Source organism: Carassius auratus, unplaced genomic scaffold (assembly GCF_003368295.1).
Source record: "Carassius auratus strain Wakin unplaced genomic scaffold, ASM336829v1 scaf_tig00044012, whole genome shotgun sequence".
In the NCBI taxonomy this organism is placed as follows: domain Eukaryota; kingdom Metazoa; phylum Chordata; class Actinopteri; order Cypriniformes; family Cyprinidae; genus Carassius; species Carassius auratus.
Genome location: NW_020526802.1, coordinates 37,501 through 48,113, shown reverse-complemented (window position 1 = coordinate 48,113; position 10,613 = coordinate 37,501). Strand labels below are relative to the sequence as shown.

Genomic DNA, 10,613 nt, shown 5'->3' with positions numbered 1-10,613 from the left:
CACGAATTATATAATAATCTTGCAAAAAAAAAAAAAAAAAAAAGAGTCAATGCCAAGATCTCTGAATCTTAGCAGGTTTAGGTCTGGTTAGTACTTGGATGAGAGACCGCCTAGGAATACCAGGCGTTTTAAAGCTTTTGGGTTTTCTTTCTACTTATAAAATGTACTGGCCAGTAGATTGGCTGAACTTTAAATAGCCCTCTCTTCGGAGCAGTCTTCGCTTACGGCCGTACCAACCTGCTATGCCCGATCTCGTCTGATCTCGGAAGCTAAGCAGGTTTGGGCCTGGTTAGTACTTGGATGGGAGACCGCCTGGGAATACCAGGTGCTGTAAACTTTTTGGAAATTTTTCACTTAGTGTAGAACAATTTTGCCAAAACATAGAGTCAATGGCCGATCTCTGAATATTAGCAGGTTTGGGCCTTGTTTAGTACATGGATGGGAGACTGCCTGGGAATACCAGGTGCTTTAAACTTTGTGGATATTTTTCATGAATTATATTTAATCTTGCAAAAAAAAAAAGAGTCAATGGCCGGTCTCTGAATATTAGCAGGTTTGGGCTTGTTAGTAGATGGATGGGAGACTGCCTGGGAATACCAGGTGCTTTAAACTTTTTGGATATTTTTCACGAATTATATAATAATCTTGCAAACAAAAAAAAAAAAAAAAAAAAAAGAGTCAATGCCAGATCTCTGAATCTTAGCAGGTTTAGGTCTGGTTAGTACTTGGATGAGAGACTGCCTAGGAATACCAGGCGTTTAAGCTTTTGGGTTTTCTTCCTACTTATATAATGTACTGGCCAGTAGATTGGCTGAACTTTAAATAGCCCTCTCTTCGGAGCAGTCTTCACTTATGGCCATACCAACCTGGCTATGCCCGATCTCGTCTGATCTCGGAAGCTAAGCAGGTTTGGGCCTGGTTAGTACTTGGATGGGGAGACCGCCTGGGAATACCAGGGTGCTGTAAGCTTTTGGAAATTTTTCACTTAGTATAGAACAATTTTGCCAAAACATAGAGTCAATGGCCGATCTCTGCATATTAGCAGGTTTGGGCATTGTTAGTACATGGATGGGAGACTGCCTGGGAATACCAGGTGCTTTAAACTTTTTGGATATTTTTCACAAATTATATAATAATCTTGCAAAAAAAGAGTCAATGGCCGATCTCTGAATATTAGCAGGTTTGGGCCTTGTTAGTACATGGATGGGAGACTGCCTGGGAATACCAGGTGCTTTAACTTTTTGGATATTTTTCACGAATTATATAATAATCTTGCAAAAAAAAAAGAGTCAATGCCGATCTCTGCATATTAGCAGGTTTAGGTCTGGTTAGTACTTGGATGGGAGACCGCCTTGAAATACCAGGTGCTTTAAACTTTTTGGAAAATTTTCCACTAAGTATAGACCATTTTGCCAAAAACAAGGCCGTTCTCTGAATATTAGCAGGTTTGGGCCTGGTTAGTACATGGATGGGAGACTGCCTGGAATACCAGGTGCTTTAAACTTTGTGGATATTTTTCATGAATTATATAATAATCTTGCAAAAAAAAAGAGTCAATGGCCGATCTCTGAATATTAGCAGGTTTGGGCCTTGTTAGTACATGGATGGGAGACTGCCTGGGAATACCAGGTGCTTTAAAACTTTTGGATATTTTTCATGAATTATATAATAATCTTGCAAAAAAAAAAAGTCAATAGCCGATCTCTGATATTAGCAGGTTTGGGCCTTGTTAGTACATGGATGGGAGACTGCCTGGGAATACCAGGTGCTTTAAACTTTGTGGATATTTTTCATAAATTATATATAATATTTGCAAAAAAAGAGTCAATGGCCGATCTCTGAATATTAGCAGGTTTGGGCCTTGTTAGTACATGGATGGGAGACTGCCTGGGAATACCAGGTGCTTTAAACTTTTTGGATATTTTTCACGAATTATTAAATAATCTTGCAAAAAAAAGAGTCAATGCCGATCTCTGCATATTAGCAGGTTTAGGTCTGGTTTAGTTCTTGGATGGGAGACCGTTCTCGAAATACCAGGTGCTGTAAGCCTTTTTGGAAAATTTTCACTTAGTATAGAACAATTTTGCCAAAACATGGCCGATCTCTGAATATTAGCAGGTTTGGACCTGGTTAGTACATGGATGGGAGACTGCCTGGGAATACCAGGTGCTTTAAACTTTGTGGATATTTTTCATGAATTATATAATAATCTTGCAAAAAAAAAGAGTCAATGGCCGATCTCTGAATATTAGCAGGTTTGGGCCTTGTTAGTACATGGATGGGAGACTGCCTGGGAATACCAGGTGCTTTAAACTTTTTGGATATTTTTCACGAATTATATAATAATCTTGCAAAAAAAAAAAAAAAAAAAAAAAAGAGTCAATGCCAGATCTCTGAATCTTAGCAGGTTTAAGTCTGGTTAGTACTTGGATGAGAGACCGCCTAGGAATACCAGGCGTTTTAAGCTTTTGGGTTTTCGTTCCTACTTATATAATGTAACTGGCAAGTAGATTGGCTGAACTTTAAATAGCCCTCTCTTCGGAAGCAGTCTTCACTTACGGCCATACCAACCTAGCTATGCCCGATCTCGTCTGATCTCGGAAGCTAAGCAGGTTTGGGCCTGGTTAGTACTTGGATGGGAGACCGCCTGGGAATACCAGGTGCTGTAAGCTTTTTGGAAATTTTTCACTTAGTATAGAACAATTTTGCCAAAACATAGAGTCAATGGCCGATCTCTGCATATTAGCAGGTTTGGGCATTGTAAGTACATGGATGGGAGACTGCCTGGGAATACCAGGTGCTTTAAACTTTTTGGATATTTTTCACAAATTATATAATAATCTTGCAAAAAAAAGAGTCAATAGCCGATCTCTGAATATTAGCAGGTTTGGGCCTTGTTAGTACATGGATGGGAGACTGCCTGGGAATACCAGGTGCTTTAAACTTCATGGATATTTTTCACGAATTATATAAATAATCTTGCAAAAAAAAAAGAGTCAATGCAAGATCTCTGCATATTAGCAGGTTTAGGTCTGGTTAGTTCTTGGATGGGAGACCGTCTCGAAATACCAGGTGCTGTAAGCTTTTTGGAAATTTTCACTTAGTATAGAACAATTTTGCCAAAACATGGCCGATCTCTGAATATTAGCAGGTTTGGACCTGGTTAGTACATGGATGGGAGACTGCCTGGGAATACCAGGTGCTTTAAACTTTGTGGATATTTTTCATGAATTATATAATAATCTTGCAAAAAAAAAGAGTCAATGGCCGATCTCTGAATATTAGCAGGTTTGGGCCTTGTTAGTACATGGATGGGAGACTGCCTGGGAATACCAGGTGCTTTAAACTTTTTGGATATTTTTCACGAATTATATAATAATCTTGCAAAAAAAAAAAAAAAAGAGTCAATGCCAGATCTCTGAATCTTAGCAGGTTTAAGTCTGGTTGGTACTTGGATGAGAGACCGCCTAGGAATACCCAGGCGTTTTAAGCTTTTGGGTTTTCTTTCCTACTTATATAATGTACTGGCGAGTAGATTGGCTGAACTTTAATTAGCCCTCTCTTCGGAGCAGTCTTCGCTTACGGCCATACCAACCTGGCTATGCCCGATCTCGTCTGATCTCGGAAGCTAAGCAGGTTTGGGCCTGGTTAGTACTTGGATGGGAGACCGCCTGGGAATAGCAGGTGCTGTAAGCTTTTTGGAAATTTTTCACTTAGTATAGAACAATTTTGCCAAAACATAGAGTCAATGGCCGATCTCTGCATATTAGCAGGTTTGGGCCTTGTTAGTACATGGATGGGAGACTACCTGGGAATACCATGTGCTTTAAACTTTGTGGATATTTTTCATGAATTATATAATAATCTTGCCAAAAAAAGAGTCAATGGCCGATCTCTGCATATTAGCAGGTTTAGGTCTGGTTAGTACTTGGATGGGAGACCGTCTTGAAATACCAGGTGCTGTAAGCTTTTTGGACAATTTTCACTTAGTATAGAACAATTTTGCCAAAACATAGAGTCAATGGCCGATCTCTGAATATTAGCAGGTTTGGGCCTGGTTAGTACTTGGATGGGAGACCGCCTGGGAATACCAGGTGCTGTAAGCTTTTTGGAAATTTTTCACTTAGTATAGAACAATTTTGCCAAAACATAGAGTCAATGGCCGATCTCTGCATATTAGCAGGTTTGGGCCTTGTTAGTACATGGATGGGAGACTACCTGGGAATACCAGGTGCTTTAAACTTTTTGGATATTTTTCACGAATTATATAATAATCTTGCAAACAAAAAAAAAAAAAAAAAAAAAAGAGTCAATGCCAGATCTCTGAATCTTAGCAGGTTTTAAGTCTGGTTAGTACTTGGATGAGAGACCGCCTAGGAATACCAGGCGTTTTAAGCTTTTGGGTTTTCGTTCCTACTTATATAATGTACTGGCCAGTAGATTGGCTGAACTTTAAATAGCCCTCTCTTCGGAGCAGTCTTCGCTTACGGCTATACCAACCTGGCTATGCCCGATCTCGTCTGATCTCGGAAGCTAAGCAGGTTTGGGCCTGGTTAGTACTTGGATGGGAGACCGCCTGGGAATACCAGGTGCTGTAAGCTTTTTGGAAATTTTTCACTTAATATAGAACAATTTTGCCAAAACATGGCCGTTCTCTGAATATTAGCAGGTTTGGGCCTGGTTAGTACATGGATGGGAGACTGCCTGGGAATACCAGGTGCTTTAAACTTTGTGGATATTTTTCATGAATTATATAATAATCTTGCAAAAAAAAAGAGTCCATGGCCGATCTCTGAATATTAGCAGGTTTGGGCCTTGTTAGTACATGGATGGGAGACTGCCTGGGAATACCAGGTGCTTTTAAACTTTTTGGATATTTTTTATGAATTATATAATAATCTTGCAAAAAAAAAGAGTCAATGGCCGATCTCTGAATATTAGCAGGTTTGGGCCTTGTTAGTACATGGATGGGAGACTGCCTGGGAATACCAGGTGCTTTAAACTTTTGGATATTTTTCACGAATTATATAATAATCTTGCAAAAAAAAAAAAAAAAAAAAAAAAGAGTCAATGCCAGATCTCTGAATCTTAGCAGGTTTAGGTCTGGTTAGTACTTGGATGAGAGACCGCCTAGGAATACCAGGCGTTTTAAGCTTTTGGGTTTTCTTTCCTACTTATATAATGTACTGGCCAGTAGTTGGCTGAACTTTAAATAGCCCTCTCTTCGGAGCAGTCTTCGCTTACGGCTATACCAACCTGGCTATGCCTTATCTCGTCTGATCTCGGAAGCTAAGCAGGTTTGGGCCTGGTTAGTACTTGGATGGGAGACCGCCTGGGAATACCAGGTGCTGTAAGCTATTTGGATATTTTTCACTTAGTATAGAACAATTTTGCCAAAACATAGAGTCAATGGCCGATCTCTGCATATTAGCAGGTTTGTGCCTTGTTAGTACATGGATGGGAGACTGCCTGGGAATATCAGGTGCTTTAAACTTTTTGGATATTTTTCACAAATTATATAATAATCTTGCAAAAAAAAAGAGTCAATAGCCGATCTCTGAATATTAGCAGGTTTGGGCCTTGTTAGTACATGGATGGGAGACTGCCTGGGAATACCAGGTGCTTTAAACTTTTTGGATATTTTTCACGAATTATATAATAATCTTGCAAAAAAAAAAGAGTCAATGCCAGATCTCTGCATATTAGCAGGTTTAGGTCTGGTTAGTACTTGGATGGGAGACCGCCTTGAAATACCAGGTGCTGTAAGCTTTTTGGAAAATTTTCACTTAGTATAGAACAATTTTGCCAAAACATGGCCGTTCTCTGAATGTTAGCAGGTTTGGGCCTGGTTAGCACATGGATGGGAGACTGCCTGGGAATACCAGGTGCTTTAAACTTTGTGGATATTTTTCATAAATTATATAATAATCTTGCAAAAAAAAAGAGTCAATGGCCGATCTCTGAATATTAGCAGGTTTGGGCCTTGTTAGTACATGGATGGGAGACTGCCTGGGAATACCAGGTGCTTTAAACTTTTTGGATATTTTTCATAAATTATATAATAATCTTGCAAAAAAAAAAGAGTCAATGGCCGATCTCTGAATATTAGCAGGTTTGGGCCTTGTTAGTAGATGGATGGGAGACTGCCTGGGAATACCAGGTGCTTTAAACTTTTTGGATATTTTTCACGAATTATATAATAATCTTGCAAACAAAAAAAAAACAAAAAAAAAAAAAAGAGTCAATGCCAGATCTCTGAATCTTAGCAGGTTTAGGTCTGGTTAGTACTTGGATGAGAGACCGCCTAGGAATACCAGGCGTTTTAAGCTTTTGGGTTTTCTTTCCTACTTATAAAATGTACTGGCCAGTAGATTGGCTGAACTTTAAATAGCCCTCTCTTCGGAGCAGTCTTCGCTTACGGCCGTACCAACCTGGCTATGCCAGATCTCGTCTGATCTCGGAAGCTAAGCAGGTTTGGGCCTGGTTAGTACTTGGATGGGAGACCGCCTGGGAATACCAGGTGCTGTAAACTTTTTGGAAATTTTTCACTTAGTGTAGAACAATTTTGCCAAAACATAGAGTCAATGGCCGATCTCTGCATATTAGCAGGTTTGGGCCTTGTTAGTACATGGATGGGAGACTGCCTGGGAATACCAGGTGCTTTAAACTTCATGGATATTTTTCACGAATTATATAAATAATCTTGCAAAAAAAAAGAGTCAATGCAAGATCTCTGCATATTAGCAGGTTTAGGTCTGGTTAGTTCTTGGATGGGAGACCGTCTCGAAATACCAGGTGCTGTAAGCTTTTTGGAAAATTTTCACTTAGTATAGAACAATTTTGCCAAAACATGGCCGATCTCTGAATATTAGCAGGTTTGGGCCTGGTTAGTACATGGATGGGAGACTGCCTGGGAATACCAGGTGCTTTAAACTTTGTGGATATTTTTCATGAATTATATAATAATCTTGCAAAAAAAAAGAGTCAATGGCCGATCTCTGAATATTAGCAGGTTTGGGCCTTGTTAGTACATGGATGGGAGACTGCCTGGGAATACCAGGTGCTTTAAACTTTTTGGATATTTTTCACGAATTATATAATAATCTTGCAAACAAAAAAAAAAAAAAAAAAAAAAAGAGTCAATGCCAGATCTCTGAATCTTAGCAGGTTTAGGTCTGGTTAGTACTTGGATGAGAGACCGCCTAGGAATACCAGGCGTTTTAAGCTTTTGGGTTTTCTTTCCTACTTATATAATGTACTGGCCAGTAGATTGGCTGAACTTTAAATAGCCCTCTCTTCGGAGCAGTCTTCGCTTACGGCCATACCAACCTGGCTATGCCCGATCTCGTCTGATCTCGGAAGCTAAGCAGGTTTGGGCCTGGTTAGTACTTGGATGGGAGACCGCCTGGGAATACCAGGTGCTGTAAGCTTTTTGGAAATTTTTCACTTAGTATAGAACAATTTTGCCAAAACATAGAGTCAATGGCCGATCTCTGCATATTAGCAGGTTTGGGCCTTGTAAGTACATGGATGGGAGACTGCCTGGGAATTCCAGGTGCTTTAAACTTTTTGGATATTTTTCACAAATTATATAATAATCTTGCAAAAAAAGAGTCAATAGCCGATCTCTGAATATTAGCAGGTTTGGGCCTTGTTAGTACATGGATGGGATACTGCCTGGGAATACCAGGTGCTTTAAACTTTTTGGATATTTTTCACAAATTATATAATAATCTTGCAAAAAAAAGAGTCAATAGCCGATCTCTGAATATTAGCAGGTTTGGGCCTTGTTAGTACATGGATGGGAGACTGTCTGGGAATACCAGGTGCTTTAAACTTTTTGGATATTTTTCACGAATTATATAATAATCTTGCAAAAAAAAAAAGAGTCAATGCCCGATCTCTGCATATTAGCAGGTTTAGGTCTGGTTAGTACTTGGATGGGAGACCGCCTTGAAATACCAGGTGCTGTAAGCTTTTTGGAAAATTTTCACTTAGTATAGAACAATTTTGCCAAAACATGGCCGATCTCTGAATATTAGCAGGTTTGGGCCTGGTTAGTACATGGATGGGAGACTGCCTGGGAATACCAGGTGCTTTAAACTTTGTGGATATTTTTCATGAATTATATAATAATCTTGCAAAAAAAAAAGAGTCAATGGCCGATCTCTGAATATTAGCAGGTTTGGGCCTTGTTAGTACATGGATGGGAGACTGCCTGGGAATACCAGGTGCTTTAAACTTTTTGGATATTTTTCACGAATTATATAATAATCTTGCAAACAAAAAAAAAAAAAAAAAAAGAGTCAATGCCAGATCTCTGAATCTTAGCAGGTTTAGGTCTGGTTAGTACTTGGATGAGAGACCGCCTAGGAATACCAGGCGTTTTAAGCTTTTGGGTTTTCTTTCCTACTTATATAATGTACTGGCCAGTAGATTGGCTGAACTTTAAATAGCCCTCTCTTCGGAGCAGTCTTCGCTTACGGCCATACCAACCTGGCTATGCCTTATCTCGTCTGATCTCGGAAGCTAAGCAGGTTTGGGCCTGGTTAGTACTTGGATGGGAGACCGCCTGGGAACACCAGGTGCTGTAAGCTATTTGGATATTTTTCACTTAGTATAGAACAATTTTGCCAAAACATAGAGTCAATGGCCGATCTCTGCATATTAGCAGGTTTGGGCCTTGTTAGTACATGGATGGGAGACTGCCTGGGAATACCAGGTGCTTTAAACTTTGTGGATATTTTTCATGAATTATATAATAATCTTGCAAAAAAAAAAAGAGTCAATGGCCGATCTCTGAATATTAGGAGGTTTGGGCCTTGTTAGTACATGGATTGGAGACTGCCTGGGAATACCAGGTGCTTTAAACTTTTTGGATATTTTTCATGAATTATATAATAATCTTGCAAAAAAAAGAGTCAATGGCCGATCTCTGAATATTAGCAGGTTTGGGCCTTGTTAGTACATGGATGGGAGACTGCCTGGGAATACCAGGTGCTTTAAACTTTGTGGATATTTTTCATGAATTATATATTAATCTTGCAAAAAAAAAAAGAGTCAATGGCCGATCTCTGAATATTAGCAGGTTTGGGCCTTGTTAGTACATGGATGGGAGACTGCCTGGGAATACCAGGTGCTTTAAACTTTGTGGATATTTTTCATTAATTATATATTAATCTTGCAAAAAAAAAAAGAGTCAATGGCCGATCTCTGAATATTAGCAGGTTTGGGCCTTGTTAGTAGATGGATGGGAGACTGCCTGGGAATACCAGGTGCTTTAAACTTTTTGGATATTTTTCACGAATTATATAATAATCTTGCAAACAAAAAAAAAAAAAAAAAAAAAAAGAGTCAATGCCAGATCTCTGAATCTTAGCAGGTTTAGGTCTGGTTAGTACTTGGATGAGAGACCGCCTAGGAATACCAGGCGTTTTAAGCTTTTGGGTTTTCTTTCCTACTTATAAAATATACTGGCCAGTAGATTGGCTGAACTTTAAATAGCCCTCTCTTCGGAGCAGTCTTCGCTTACGGCCGTACCAACCTGGCTATGCCAGATCTCGTCTGATCTCGGAAGCTAAGCAGGTTTGGGCCTGGTTAGTACTTGGATGGGAGACCGCCTGGGAATACCAGGTGCTGTAAACTTTTTGGAAATTTTTCACTTAGTGTAGAACAATTTTGCCAAAACATAGAGTCAATGGCCGATCTCTGAATATTAGCAGGTTTGGGCCTTGTTAGTACATGGATGGGAGACTGCCTGGGAATACCAGGTGCTTTAAACTTTGTGGATATTTTTCATGAATTATATATTAATCTTGCAAAAAAAAAAAGAGTCAATGGCCGGTCTCTGAATATTAGCAGGTTTGGGCCTTGTTAGTAGATGGATGGGAGACTGCCTGGGAATACCAGGTGCTTTAAACTTTTTGGATATTTTTCACGAATTATATAATAATCTTGCAAACAAAAAAAAAAAAAAAAAAAAAAAGAGTCAATGCCAGATCTCTGAATCTTAGCAGGTTTAGGTCTGGTTAGTACTTGGATGAGAGACTGCCTAGGAATACCAGGCGTTTTAAGCTTTTGGGTTTTCTTTCCTACTTATATAATGTACTGGCCAGTAGATTGGCTGAACTTTAAATAGCCCTCTCTTCGGAGCAGTCTTCACTTATGGCCATACCAACCTGGCTATGCCCGATCTCGTCTGATCTCGGAAGCTAAGCAGGTTTGGGCCTGGTTAGTACTTGGATGGGAGACCGCCTGGGAATACCAGGTGCTGTAAGCTTTTTGGAAAATTTTCACTTAGTATAGAACAATTTTGCCAAAACATAGAGTCAATGGCCGATCTCTGCATATTAGCAGGTTTGGGCATTGTAAGTACATGGATGGGAGACTGCCTGGGAATACCAGGTGCTTTAAACTTTTTGGATATTTTTCACTAAGTATAGACCAATTTTGCCAAAACATGGCCGTTCTCTGAATATTAGCAGGTTTGGGCCTGGTTAGTACATGGATGGGAGACTGCCTGGGAATACCAGGTGCTTTAAACTTTGTGGATATTTTTCACAAATTATATAATAATCTTGCAAAAAAAAGAGTCAATAGCCGATCTCTGAATA

General features: G+C 39.5%; 11 non-coding genes across 11 annotated transcripts; all 11 read left to right on the top strand.

Annotated features, from left to right (window-relative positions):
* The first annotated feature begins 219 nt into the window (after positions 1 to 219).
* Positions 220 to 337, top strand: LOC113086764 (5S ribosomal RNA). The gene has a single exon (XR_003285045.1). It is a non-coding gene; the product is annotated as a 5S ribosomal RNA (ribosomal RNA).
* A 511-nt stretch (positions 338 to 848) lies between these two features.
* On the top strand, positions 849 to 969 carry LOC113086767 (5S ribosomal RNA). Its single transcript, XR_003285048.1, has one exon. It is a non-coding gene; the product is annotated as a 5S ribosomal RNA (ribosomal RNA).
* Positions 970 to 2,553: 1,584 nt separating this feature from the next.
* On the top strand, positions 2,554 to 2,672 carry LOC113086723 (5S ribosomal RNA). The gene has a single exon (XR_003285005.1). It is a non-coding gene; the product is annotated as a 5S ribosomal RNA (ribosomal RNA).
* A 905-nt stretch (positions 2,673 to 3,577) lies between these two features.
* LOC113086740 (5S ribosomal RNA) lies at positions 3,578 to 3,696 on the top strand. The gene has a single exon (XR_003285022.1). It is a non-coding gene; the product is annotated as a 5S ribosomal RNA (ribosomal RNA).
* Positions 3,697 to 4,482: 786 nt separating this feature from the next.
* On the top strand, positions 4,483 to 4,601 carry LOC113086728 (5S ribosomal RNA). The gene has a single exon (XR_003285011.1). It is a non-coding gene; the product is annotated as a 5S ribosomal RNA (ribosomal RNA).
* A 637-nt stretch (positions 4,602 to 5,238) lies between these two features.
* LOC113086762 (5S ribosomal RNA) lies at positions 5,239 to 5,357 on the top strand. Its single transcript, XR_003285043.1, has one exon. It is a non-coding gene; the product is annotated as a 5S ribosomal RNA (ribosomal RNA).
* Positions 5,358 to 6,413: 1,056 nt separating this feature from the next.
* LOC113086761 (5S ribosomal RNA) lies at positions 6,414 to 6,532 on the top strand. Its single transcript, XR_003285042.1, has one exon. It is a non-coding gene; the product is annotated as a 5S ribosomal RNA (ribosomal RNA).
* A 779-nt stretch (positions 6,533 to 7,311) lies between these two features.
* On the top strand, positions 7,312 to 7,430 carry LOC113086712 (5S ribosomal RNA). The gene has a single exon (XR_003284999.1). It is a non-coding gene; the product is annotated as a 5S ribosomal RNA (ribosomal RNA).
* Positions 7,431 to 8,478: 1,048 nt separating this feature from the next.
* Positions 8,479 to 8,597, top strand: LOC113086743 (5S ribosomal RNA). The gene has a single exon (XR_003285025.1). It is a non-coding gene; the product is annotated as a 5S ribosomal RNA (ribosomal RNA).
* A 929-nt stretch (positions 8,598 to 9,526) lies between these two features.
* On the top strand, positions 9,527 to 9,645 carry LOC113086760 (5S ribosomal RNA). The gene has a single exon (XR_003285041.1). It is a non-coding gene; the product is annotated as a 5S ribosomal RNA (ribosomal RNA).
* A 515-nt stretch (positions 9,646 to 10,160) lies between these two features.
* On the top strand, positions 10,161 to 10,279 carry LOC113086722 (5S ribosomal RNA). The gene has a single exon (XR_003285004.1). It is a non-coding gene; the product is annotated as a 5S ribosomal RNA (ribosomal RNA).
* The last annotated feature ends 334 nt before the right edge of the window (positions 10,280 to 10,613 follow it).